The sequence below is a fragment of the Budorcas taxicolor genome, chromosome 7 (assembly GCF_023091745.1).
Source record: "Budorcas taxicolor isolate Tak-1 chromosome 7, Takin1.1, whole genome shotgun sequence".
NCBI lineage: Eukaryota > Metazoa > Chordata > Mammalia > Artiodactyla > Bovidae > Budorcas > Budorcas taxicolor.
In genome coordinates, this window is record NC_068916.1 from 93798613 (window position 1) to 93812762 (window position 14150).

Below are 14150 nucleotides of genomic sequence, written 5' to 3' on the forward strand. Positions count from 1 at the left end.
TACAAAAATAGATTACTTTCATCAGAATGTTTAAAGCTAACATATCTTTCTTTTATAAGTGCTATAATGCAATTAACTGACTGGCAACTCACATTTTAAAATAATATTTAATCACTGAATTTGGTATCTATTGGATTAGAAAGTTCATTGAATTTAGTCAGAAACGGTTCAGCAGAGCAATTTCAAAATAGTGGTTTGTTCCTAGATATAGCCATCTGAAAAAGTACCAGTGTGATAAGCAATAGCAGCACACACCATGTCGAAGTTTGGCATGGTAACCTGCTTAACAGTCTTCTGTCTGGAGCCCTGGTTTCATCTGGTGGTTTGAATTCTGGTTTCATCATTTACTAGCAACGTGGATGTGGCCTTAGGCAAGTGACTTACCTTACTCAATTCATATGTAAAGTGAGGACAGTTTTGGTTCCTGCTTGACCAATTTGGAAAACTCAGCAGTGGCCACAGGACTGGTAAAGGTCAACTTTCATTCCAATCCCAAAGAAAGAAAGTGAAGTCCTTCAGTTGTTTCCGACTCTTTGCAACCCCGTGGACTGTAACCTACCAGGCAGGCTTCTCCATCCATGGGATTCTCCAGGCAAGAGTACTGGAGTGGGTTGCCATTTCCTTCTCCAGATGATCTACGTGACCCAGGGATTGAATCCAGATCTCCCACATTGCAGGAAGATGCTTTACCATCTGAGCCACCAGGGAAGCCCAATACCAAAGAAAGGAAATGCCAAAAAATGCTCAAAAAACTGCACAATTGCATTCATCTCACATGCTAGCAAAGTATTGCTCAAAATTCTCCAAGTCAGGCTTCAACAATACATGAACCCTGAACTTCCAGATGTTCCAGCTGGATTTAGAAAAGGCAGAGGAACCAGAGATCACGTTGCCAACATCTGTTGGATCATCAAAAAAGCAAGAGTTCCAGAAAAACATCTACTTCTGCTTTATTGATTATGCCAAAGCCTTTCACTGTGTGGATCACAACAAACTGTGGAAAATTCTTAAAGAGATGGGAATACCAGACCACCTATCCTGCCTCCTGAGAAATCTGTATGCAGGTCAAGAAGCTACAGTTAGAACTGGACATGGAACGACTGATTCCAGATCAGGAAAGGAGTATGTCAAAGCTGTATATTGTATATTGCTTATTTAACTTATATGCAGAGTATACCATGAGAAATTCTGGGCTGGATGAAACACAAGCTGGAATCAAGATTGCTGGGGAAAATATCAATAACCTCAGATATGCAGATGACACCACCCTTATGGCAGAAAGCAAAGAAGAACTAAAGAGCCTCTTGATGAAAGTGAAAGAGGTGGCTTAAAACTCAATATTCAGAAAACTAAGATCATGGCATCTGGTCCTATCACTTCATGGCAAATAGATGGGGAAACAATGGAAACAGTGAGGGACTTTGTATTCTTGGGCTCCAAAATCACTGCAGATGGTGACTGCAGCCATGAAATTAAAAGATGCCTGCTCCTTGGAAGAAAAGTTATGACCAACCTAGACAACATATTAAAAAGCAGAGACATTACTTTGCCAACAAAGGTCTGTCTAGCTATGGTTTTTCCAGTAGTCATTATGGATGTGAGAGTTGGAATATAAAGAAAGCTGAGCCCAGAAGAATTGATGCTTTTGAACTGAGGTGTTGGAGAAGACTCTTGAGAGTCCCTGGAGTCCAAGGGAGATCAAGCAAGTAAATCCTAAAGGAAATCAGTCCTGAATATTCATTGGAAAGACTGATGCTGATGCTGAAACTCCAATACTCTGGCTACCTGATGCGAAGAACTGATTCATTGGAAAAGACCCTGATGCTGGGAAAGATTGAAGGTGGGAGGAGAATGGGATGACAGAGGATGAGATGGATGGATGGCATCACCAACTCAATGGACATAAGTTTGAGCAGGCTCCAGGAGTTGGTGATGGACAGGGAGGCCTGGCGTGCTGCGGTTCACGAGGTTGCAAAGAATCAGACACCAGTGAGTGACTGAACTGTACTGAACCAACAAAGTTGTGTAGAATCTGTGAATTATTTCATGGGAAGCACTAAGAATAGAGTTAGCATCAAGTAGGCACTCAATAAATTGCTACCATTTTTTAATCATTCTAAAATACTTCAAAAACAAAAAGAAGAAGCTACAAACCAACAGGATATTTACTAAGTTCATGCACACAATTTCTTCGGTTACTAGAAAGCTCTCTATATTTCTCTACTCCCACAGCATTAGCCATATCTTGCATTTTTCCCTTTTTTCCCTTATGTTGTCTCCCTGTCTTCTTTATTCCAATATTTATCATCATGTTGTGATAACTAGTAAATTTAGCTAAATGAGGAGAAAAAGACATAAGATCCATGCTTAAGAAATTTTTTAAAAAGTTAATACCACCAAAGAAAATAATACAGGAAAACACTTGCTATTCAAACAGAGTGGGGAAAATAGAATTAAATTCACATTGTGTTTTTAAATCAGTTTCCTTTAAAATTATGAGTGAAAATTTTCCTGTGAGACTGTAAATCATTCATCAGTGTTGAATACAAGCACTTGGTACCTCTCCAGCTCTTAATGCCTTCCTAAACTGACATGATTCATCATTGCCAGGTGAGTTTTAAACTAAGAGGGATAGCTTTGAACACTCACTGCCCTTCAGCAGAGAAAACATGCAGGAAATGGCACAAAAAGCTTTAAGCCAATCTCCTGTCCTGTTCTTATACTCAGTTTCTTTTCATTCAGTGTGGCTGCTTAGTGCCTGTTCAACAAATACTGGTTTATTTCTCCACGAAGCTATAGCTCTAGTTGAGGAGAAAACGGAAGATTTCAAACTGGGGGTACATGGAAGAAACTAGAAGAATCTCCAAAGGAATACTCTCTTTTTCACCATACAAAAAATCCCCTGACTCCTGTATCACAAAAAAATCTACCTTCAAAACAAATTCCCTGTATGTGAGACAGCAAAAGAGACCCAGATGTATAGAACAGTCTTTTGGACTCTGTGGGAGAGGGAGAGGGTGGGATGATTTGGGAGAATGGCATTGAAACATGTATAATATCATATATGAAACGAATCACCAGTCCAGGTTCAATGCATGATACTGCATGCTTGGGGCTGGTGCACTGAGATGGGGTATGGGGAGGGAGGAGAGAGGGGGGTTCAGGATGGGGAACACATGTATATCTGTGGCAGATACATGTTGATGTATGGCAAAACCAATACAATACTGTAAAGTAATTAACCTCCAATTAAAATAAATAAATTTATATTTAAAAAATAAAAAATACATATATAAAAAACAAATTCCAAAGAATTCTAACGGATGCTTTTTGCTTAACACTACTTGAAATAGCTTCTGGGTAAGTCCATACTTTCAGTACAATTGCATTTTAAGTGCAAGGGGAAATGCCTTCTTGTGACCACATTTCCTCCACATAAATAAGGTATCCTCAGGACAGCCTCAGAGGCCATGCTCTTGCCTACCTGGAGGAATGATGTTGGTCTATATTTCCTCTCTGTACAGGAGGGGTGAATCTTATTTACACACCTTACTGTGTCCTTGAAAAATCAAATGAGCTAACTGATGAGGAAGGACTTAGAAACTCTTTTTTTTTTTGCCAACTGACAAAATTTATATTTTTAACAAATATTTGTTAAGCATGCCCATCACTATACTAGGTCTGGGGCATATAACAATGAGCAATGAAAAGCCCTTGTCTCCACCGCTGCTGCTGCGAAGTCACTTCAGTCGTGTCCGACTCTGTGTGACCCCATAGACGGCAGCTCACCAGGCTCCCCCATCCCACTGAACTTTCATTAAAACAAAAGATGTGTGTGTGCATGCTCTGTCACTCAGTCAAGTCTGACTCTTTGTGACCCTATGGACTGTAGCCCACTAGGCTCCTCTGTCCGTGGGATTCTCCAGACAGGAATACTGGAGTGGGTTGCCATTTCCTCTTCCTCCAGGGGAACTTCCAAACCAAGATATTGAAGCCACGTCTCCAGCACCTCCTGCAGTGGCAGGCAGATTCTTCACCACTGAGCCAGCTGGGAAGTCACAATACATATAATGCTTGTATATGATATACATACAGTACATATGTCAGCCAGAAAAATAGAACCCAAAAGGTGTGTGTGTGTGTGTATGTGTGTGTGGAGGGGGGGTCTGTGTGTGTATACAGTGTGTGTACATGGTGTGCATGAAGTGTGCATGTGTGTGTAAGGAAATGGCTCATGTAATTGTGGAGATTAAATTGTGGCAAGTCCAAAATCTGATCCAGTAAGTTAGCACACTGAAGACTCAAGAGAAGAACTGCAGAAGTCACCATGAGCTGTAGACTGGAGAGGCAGCCGTGAAGTCAGTATTTTAATCACATGTATTACACTGAAGCAATGGGAATATGAACCAGGCTGTGAGGGTCTGGTGTTAGTTTGCTAACCTGTGGTAACTAAATTCGTGCACACGAACATAATATTCTGAAGTGAAAAACACATACATAAACTCTTCTTAGACCCCATTTTTCTTTTTTCCCTTTGTTAGGTAGTTAGAATAGGAAAAATGAGTCCAAAATGGCAGTGGCTAAAAGACAGAGAAGGGAAAAGCCCGCAAAAATAGAACAAAGGAAAGTCCAAGAACCGGAGTGAGGACTTCAGGTAAAACAAACTGCCCTCCTGGCTAGCCCAATTTACATAGGGCAAGCTCAGGGGATGGAGAAAAAAACATATAAAAAGAGGAGCCAAAATTGAACTAGGGGCTTCTCTTTGGGTCAGCCCACCCTCAGGCCTCAAGGATGTATTTTCCTTTGCTTGCCAAATAAAACTGAGCTGTAACACTGGTCCGACCAACGCTTCAAATTTTTGCTGCAGCGAGACAGAACCAAGGAAATTACAAATTCCCCTGATACCTTTTATAAAAAAATCTCACTGAAGAGGTGGTTAATATTTGCTGTCTCCATCTCCTCACCATCCTGTACATCCTCAGACTTCCCAGGTGGGCTTTAGGTTCTGTTACTCTGCCAAGACATGCCTGGTTAATACTATACATTCAGTGGTTAATTAGTCCACATCACCTGACCATTTAGGAGCATTTTGACAAAACTGGCCAATTCCTCTTTCTTGAACCACTATGAAAAATTTGTCTCTGAGCATTATGTCTTTTGGTCTTCCAAATGCCTCAGTGGCTACCCTTCTGTAATCTGTTTTGCTGGATTTCTTCTATTTCACAAGGTATAGTCTGTAACCATCTCTTCCTCTCCAGTTACTACCTATATGATCTCATTCAGTTTGGGGTTTTAAGTAACACCTGTATATCAATGATTTCCAAGTTTGTATCTCTGACCACCATCTCTTCCTTGATTTCTAAACAGGTGGCAATAGGCATTTCAACCTCAGTCTAAAAGAGAACTTTATATTCTCCATCCCTATCTGTTTCCTCATCTTCCCCATCTGTGCATGTGATGCCCTCAACTGCTCCAGCCGAAAATTTAGGAATAACCTTTAATCCCTGTCTTTTCTTCAAGCTGCCACCCAATCCAGTAACAAGTCTGCTCCATTCTGTCTTCAGAATATTAATAAATCTGGGAGCTGACCTCTTCTCCCATATCCACTGCTGAGACCCTCATCAAAACCATAATTTTCTCCCACCTGAACTGCTGTAAGAGCTTCCCAGTGGGTCTTCTTGCTCCACCATAGCTGCCCTGTGATCATTTTTTACTTCAGCTGCCAGAATGATCTAAGAATGCAGTAAAACTGTATCAGACCTCTGCATAGAACCTTCTGGTGACTCTCCATCATACAAAGTGTAGGTCCAAACTCCCTACCACAGTCTACATAAGGCCTTATATGATCTCTTCTCTGACCTACACTCTGTTCTTTTAACACTCAGCTACATTCCTGCCTCAGGGATGATGCATTTGCTATTCTTTCCACACATTTTCCTCCTTCTGACCTTAGCAATACACTATTCATTCACTTCACTCAGTCCTCTTTGCTCAAAAGTTAGCTTCTCAAGAGGACTTCCATAATTATGGAAAATAGCACCTCTTACTCACACTCAGTATCTCCATTCCCTCTTCATTTTATTTCACAGCAATCATCAGACATCGTGACACTGTACTATAGACACACACACACACACAAAGGCAGTCCTCATTTTGCACAATTCTCATGTGTATGGGTTTCAGTGACCATGGTTTAGTTAAAAACACCAGTTTCTCACTGACATAGTTCACACTTCAGTTACCATGATAGATTAACTCTAGTAACTGTATAAAACACAATTTTGCAGCCAGCTCTTCAGTTCCCAAATCACAGTGTAAAACACATGGGCATCATGATCAGTATCTAATCACATCACTTTTTTATGTCTGTTGGTGACTGCTCACTGTGTATCTGCTAATCAATTCATTTACAGAGAGCAAAGAATGAACTTTTAATGCCTCCTTGTCTCCCGTTGATAAACCCATAGGACATCTTACAGAAATGTACAAGTGAAAGAGAGAATGGGCTAATGAAAATGAAAATGTATTTTAAAAAAATGGTATCACTGGAAGTGAAATTTGAATCAAATATAAGTGAGATTATAGAAGAAATATCTGACTGTGGAAATGCTGACTCAGCCACCATTAGAGAAACTCTAGGTGGGCAGCTAGAAGAACTCAATGAAGTATACCTAGTGACCAGTTGTGATGGAAAGGGTGAAAATGTCCCAGAAGTCACACTTGCCAAAAACTTTCCCTTGAAATCACTCTCAGATGGCATTGAAGGCATTAAGGATAAAACATTGGAAGCTGATCCAAACTTAGAAAAGAGTATGACAATTTGTCAAGATAAAAGAAGCTGCTCCCTCTGTATCATAGGTTATACAATGAGAAGAAAGTGGGAAGCACTGCTCAATACTCCCGACATATTCTTTTTTTGAGGAAAAAAAAAACCAAACTTTAATTCTGAACATTTCTAAAGCTTGCAAGTTTGCAAGGGTATAAGATTACCTCCCAGAAATCCATCACATTTCTAACACTGAATCTGCAGAAACTCAAATGAAACCATAATACTAATTGGAATCACTTCAAAAAATGAAATAAGTATAAAAATAACAAATCATATATGGTATCCTATGCTAAAAATTGCAAACTGCTGAGAAACCAAAACAAAGACAAATGGAGAGATACACTTTGTTCATGGATTGGAAAACTAAATTAACTAAAACTGTTAATTTTCCCCAAATTGATATATAGGTTTATTCCTATCAAAATTCCCATCAAAATCCCACCTCTGTAGACACAGACAAGCTTACTCTAACATACAAATTGTAAGGCGTGGGCCCTAGGATAGCTAAAGAAAGTGAAACTGAAAGTGAAGTCGCTCAGTTGTGTCCGACTTTTTGCAACCCCATGGACTATAGCCCATCAGACTCCTCTGTCCATGGGATTCTCCAGGCAAGAGTACTGGAGTGGGTTCCTTCTCCAGGGGATCTTCCCGACCCAGGGATCGAACCCAGGTCTCCCACATTGTACGCAGACACTTTAACCTCTGAGCTACCAGGGAAGTAGGATAGCTAAAACAATTGTGATAAGAATAAAGTGGAGAGAAAAATAACCGATACTAAGGCTTACTACGTAGGTACAGTAATCTAGTTAGCATGCTATTGGTGGAACAGACAACAAAGCAATGGCAGAGAACCCAGAAACAGACCCACGAAACACACTAACAGATTTTTAACAAAGATGCAAATGAAATTCAATGGAAGAAGGATAGTCACTTCAAAAGTAAAAACAGTGCTAGGTCAATGGGACATTTTTAGGCAAAAGAAAAAGAAAAAAAACATGAAATAAATCTTAAACACCATATACAAAAAAAATTACTGAAAGTGGACCACAGATCAAACAAAATGCAAAAACATAAAGACTTTAGGAAAAATGATACATCTTAGAAACAAACCATGGGAAAAAAATCTTCTTTGATATGTAAGACTAAGCAAGTAGGTCTCAAATGACACCAAAAACATGATCCATACAAGGAAAAACTGAAAAAATGAACTTATTCAAAATGAAAAACTTTTGCTCTGTTCAAGACCTGTATAAGATGATGAAAGACAAGCTGAGAATAGGAAAAAATATTTGCAAACTTCCTACCTAATAAAGAAAAGACTAGTATGTGGAAAATATGCAGAATTCTTAAAACTGAATAGGAAAGAAGCAGACAATTCAAACAGAAAATGGGCAAAAGACTTGAAGAGATATTGTATCAAAACATGTATGCAAATAGCAAATAAGCACATGAAAAGATGTGCAGCTTCACTAGCCATTAAAGAAACAAATTAAAACCAGAATGAGATACCTCTAAGAATGGCTAAAAACAGTGACAACATCAAGTGCTGAGGAAGGTGTAGAGAAACTGCGTCATTCATACACTGCTGCTGGAAATGTAAAATGGTACAGACACTCTGGAAAATAGTTGTCTTAGTTTCTTTAAACTAAACATACTATTATTGTGCATGTGTGTGTGTGTGTGTGTTGTGTGTGTGTTCAGTTGTGTCTGACTCTTTGCAATCCCAAGGACTGTAGCCTGCCAGGCTCCTCTGTCCACAGAATTTTCCAGGCAAGAATTCTAGAGTGGGTTTCCATTTCCTCCTGTGAGGAAATCTTCCCATTCCAGGGACTGAATCTTTGTCTCTTGTGTCTCTTGCATTGGCAGGTGGATTCTTCACCTCTGCGCCACCTGGAAGGCTCACACTATTACCATATGACCAGCAACTGTGCTCCTGGGCAATTTATGCTGGATAAACGAAAATGCATGCTTACCCAAAACCTGTATGCTGATGTTCATGACAGCTTTGTATATAATATCCAAAACCTGAAACAATCTTCAATGGTTAGAAACCATTGGTAGATGGAAAATCTGGGCAAATTTCAAGGGAATTATGCTGAGTTAAAAATTCTAATCTCTAAAGTTACACATTGCATGACTCCATTTTTATTCAGTTCAGTTCAATTCAGTCACTCAGACATGTCCATCCAACTCTTTGCAAGCCCATGGACTACAGCACGCCAGGCTTCCCTGTCCATCACCAACTTCCAGAGCTTGCTCAAACTCATGTCCATCGAGTCAGTGATGGCATCCAACCATCTCATCCTCTGTCGTTCCCTTCTTTATTACATTCTTGAAATTATAAAACTACACAGATGGAGATTATACTAATGACTTCCATGGATAAGGAATGGGAGAGATGCCTGTGGTTATAAAAGGACAATATGATAGACCTCTGTGGTAAAAGAACTGTTCTAAATCTAACTACAGTGACAGATAAACAAAACTACACATGGGATAAAAATGCCTAAAATTAAACACACACACACACACACACACACAGATGAATAAAACTGAAAAATCTGAGTAAGATCAGTGGACTATATCAATGTCAGTTTCCTGGTAATGATAATATACCATAATTTTGCAAAATGTTACCACTGGACAAAACTGAATACAAGGTACATGGAATCTCTCCGCATTACTTCTTAAAACTGCATGTGAAATCTATAATTACCTCAAAATAAAAAGTTTTACTAAAACAAAAGTCTCATATACACAGTCTTATACGGCATTATTTACATAAGTCTCAGACTAGGAATAACCCAACGTTATTGGAGAAACAATCTGTAGTGCGTATGTATTACTTGCTCTGTCATATCCAACTCTTTGTGATTACATGGACTGTAGCCCGCGAGGCTCCTTTGTCCATAGGAATCTCAAAGTAAGAATACTGGAGTGGGTTGCCATTTCCCTCTCCAGGGGATCTGCCCAACCCAGGGACCGAACCTGCGTCTCCTGTATTGCAGGAGGATTCTTTGCCATCTGAGCCACCAGGGAAGCCAATTACTGTAGTACAGTGGCACAATGTGTACAGGCTTCCCAGACGGCACAGTGGTAAAGAATCTGCCTGCCAGATTCTTAAGAGACGTAGTTTCAGTCCCTGGGTTGGGAAGATCCCCTGGAGTAGGAAATGGCAACTCGCTCCAGTATTCTTGCTTGGAAAATTCCATGGACAGAGGAGCCTGGTGGGCCACAGTCCATGGGGTCACAAAGAGTCAGACACAACAGAGCACAACGCAAGGAAATCCTACTCAGAAATAAGAACGGATAAACTCGCTATTCATGTAGCACCACAGATAATCTCACAGACATTTTGAATGGAAGTATTCAGCATTTCATTCATAGAAAATTCTATAACAAACAAAACTAATCTATGATGACAAAAATTAGATCAGTGACTCCCTGGGTGAAAGAGGGAAGTGGGGTGATTACAAAGGGACATGAGGGGACTTTCTAGGATGATGGAAATAGCTTAGATCTCAGTTAGGATGGGGGGTTCATGGTGCACACATCTGTCAAAGCCCAGACTGTACCCTTAATATCTGTGCTTTTTATTGCATGTAAGTTATACCTCAATAACCTATTTTTCTTAAATGTCTGCATGGTTGTAGGCTTAAAGGGCAGAGTAACACCAGCCAAGGAAATAGAGAAGGCACACTGTTACAGTAGCCAAGGCATGGAAACCACCTGAGTGTCCATCAATGGACAAAGAGATCAAGAAAACATGTGTGCACACATACACACACACAGCCCCACAGAGAGAGGATCATTATTTAGGCATAAAAGAGAAAGGAATCCTGCCTTTTGCAACAACATGGATGGATCCTGGGGGCACTATGGTAAGTGAAAGAGGTCAGACAAAGACAGACATGATCTCACTTGTATATGGATCTAACTTTGGAACTGATAGAAACAGAGAATTGACGAGTGGTTACTGGGGGTCAAGGGATGGGAGAAATGCAAGATGTTGGTCAGAGGGTACAAACTCTGTTATAAGATTTGTTGTTGGGATCCAATCACAGTGGGTGACTACATTTAACAACACTGAAAAATTCTGTAAGACTAGAGCTTTAATGTTCTCATAAACAACAGTAACATGGTAATTATGGGAGGTAAAGGCTATCTACGTTAACTGACCTTATCGCAGTTTATATTTTGCAATGTATATATGTTTATCAAATCAGGATAAACCTTAAAATTACACGGTACATGTCAATAATCTCAATGAAGCTAGGGGAAAAAAGAAAGCCTTGAATTAAGTGAAAGATAAAACTTCTCTTTTCTATTACAAGACCTCTCCACACCATAGTGTGTGTGGAGAATAAGGAATCCAGAAACTCACACTTTGGTGAAATACAGTTGATGATGATGTAATGTGCATAGGCTATAATTTGGATTTCTCCACATAGGTATAAGATTTTAATAAACAAATAAACCTGTCAGTTCAGGAAATAACTAACTTATCATGTCTGCCCTGACTGTGCACTTTTGATTACAAAGCACTTCCACAGAATCAAATAGACTGGGAGGTTAAATGACATGGAAATTAATGATTGGTGCCCTTAATATCCATGCTTGCCAAGAGAGATATAGACATATATTCCAGAGAAAAGTAAGCTTCATCTTCTAAGCTCTCACCCTGTTATTAACAGCCTTCAAGTACCTCAATTTTGCTGTGTGGGATGCTAAAGTGGAATGTGATTCTCACACAAGAAGCCAGCAGCAAACTACAGCCTGGAAGGACAATCTGGAAAGGATACAATCAGCTTTCCACCATTATTGTCTTCCAGAACCACCACTGAATTTTGATGTCCAGACATTTAGAATCTCTGATTAGCCTACAGAGAAGTCAATTCTAAGCAATCACATCTTTATCTTAATTTAAAAAAAAAAAGAAATCAAGACATGAGAAAAAGATGTCTGAGGTACTAAATATAAAGACAGAATTCAATTATTCTGGAGTCAGTTATCTAGTCCGGAGAACCAGTACTGCACTGTCAAAAACATTATATCAAAATTGGTAAAGTCACTCTGGAGAACAGTATGGAGGTTCTTTAAGAAACTAAAAATAGAGCTACCATGCAAACTAGCAATCCCACTCCTGGGCAAGTATCCAGAGGAAAAAAAACATAGCTTGAAAGGATACAAACAAACCAATGCTCATTGCAGCCCTGTTTGCAACAGCCAAGACATGGACACAACCTAAATGTCCATCCACAGATGAATGAAATGAATAAAGATGTGGTTTATATAAACAATGGGATATTATGCAGCCATTAAAAAGAATGAGAAAGCTATTTGCAACAACATGGATGCAACTAGAGGTTATCATACTAAGTGAAATAAGTCCGAGCAGCACAGACACGATATCACTTATATGCTTAATCTTTTTAAAAGTGACACAAATGAACTTATTTACAAAATAGAAACAGACTCACAGACTTAAAGAAACTTATTGTTTACTGTAGGGGAAAGCTAGGTGTGGAGGGACAGATTGCGAATTTAGGATTGACATGTACACACTGCTATATATAAAATAGATAACCAACAAGGAACTACCGTAGAGCACAAGCAATGCTGTTCAATATTCTGTAATAACCTAAATGGGATAAGAATTTGAAAAAGAATACCTGAACCACTTTGCTATACATCTGAGACATAACATTGCTAATCAACTATGCTTCATTATAAAACAAAATTTTAAAAAAATACACCAATCTATTCATGTTTTTTTTGTTATTGTTGGTTTTTTTTTTTTTCCTGAACCTTTAGGGGCTTTTCTGGTGGCTCAGTGGTAAAGCGTCCTCCTGCCAATGCAGGAGACACCAGTTCAATTCCTGGGTTAGGAAGATCCCCTGGAGGAGGAAATGGCAACCCACTCCAGTATTCTTGTCTGGGAAATCCCACGGGCAGAGGAGCCTGGTGGGCTCTTTTCCATGGGGTTGCAAGAGTTGGGCATGACTAAAGAACAACAAACCTCTTTAGACACATATACCACACACACTGATTTTTTAATTTTCTCCTGTGCAAAACTAGGAGCAAATCAACTAACCATTAACTTTGGATATTGAACCCAGGGAAGAGTTGAGCTGTTCAAACCTGAAATACATGTCACTTACCAGCTTCCTGCTTCCCAGTTTCCTTACTGGAAAAACAGATAAAATTAATTCCTTCTCTACTGAGACTATTTGAAGAATCAAATAAATGAATGAACAGACTTAAGACCCAAAACATGTTTCATAGTTTAAGTGTGAATGCTATTTGATGTATATTTGAGAAAAAATTTGACAGAAGAGATAGATTTACTATACAGATAATTGATAAAGTTTGAAGATTAACTTTCATTTTGCTGGCATGCGCAACCAAAAATAAATGAAATTCCTCTGTTAGACTACAATTCTGAAACCTGCAAAACTCTAAGAGAGTTGAAAAATTAACTTATATATCTGGTTTTGGAGTATGATAATGGCGTGAAACCAGCATCAGTCAAACACAAGGGAAAGTCTAGTACAGATAAATAATGTACAGCTAGTAATAAATTCTTCCAACTTTGTGACAAGCTATTTGATTCTGAAGATCAAAGTACCTAATAGGAATAAATACAAATGGTTAAGGCAATGTTCTCTATCCTTTTCATTTCACTTGTCATAATGAAACTCCAGTACTTTGGCCACCTCATGTGAAGAGTTGACTCACTGGAAAAGACTCTGATACTGGGAGTGATTGGGGGCAGGAGGAAAAGCTGATGACAGAAGATGAGATGTCTGGAATGGCATTACCGACGCGATGGACGTGAGTTTGAGTGAACCCCGGGAGATGGTGATGGATAGGGAGGCTTGGTGTGCTGCGATTCATGGGGTCGCAAAGAGTCGGACACGACTGAGTGACTGAACTGAATTGAATGAAAACATAAATTCTATTCATCATGATATATTAAAATATGCCAGGGTTCACATTAAAAATACTTGTGTTTAGATTAAAAGTTAACTTAAATAGAATAAAGCTTCTTTTCTAAAGAAACTTTTAAATACCTTTAGGTTTCAAACAGAAAGTTTAATAACAATAATGAAATACAAGCATATAAGGCAATCTATATTTACATTACTTTCCAACACATATGAATCTGTAAAGAAGACAATTAATCTAGGAAGTCATCTACTAGAGTCTTCATCATTTCACCAAAAGAAAAAATTTGTTTTTCTTTTCTACTGCTACACCTTCTTATTCATCCCATGCCTCTCAGTTTTGAGTCCCTATAAATTGCTTTCCTTTGCTTCAT

The 14150-nt window shown here is 39.0% G+C and overlaps 1 protein-coding gene across 1 annotated transcript in view; it reads right to left on the minus strand.

The window, feature by feature from the left end:
• The window catches only part of MCTP1 (multiple C2 and transmembrane domain containing 1), a 557082-nt gene that overhangs the window by 448265 nt on the left and 94667 nt on the right, over positions 1-14150 (minus strand). The gene's annotated exons all lie outside the window — the stretch shown is intronic.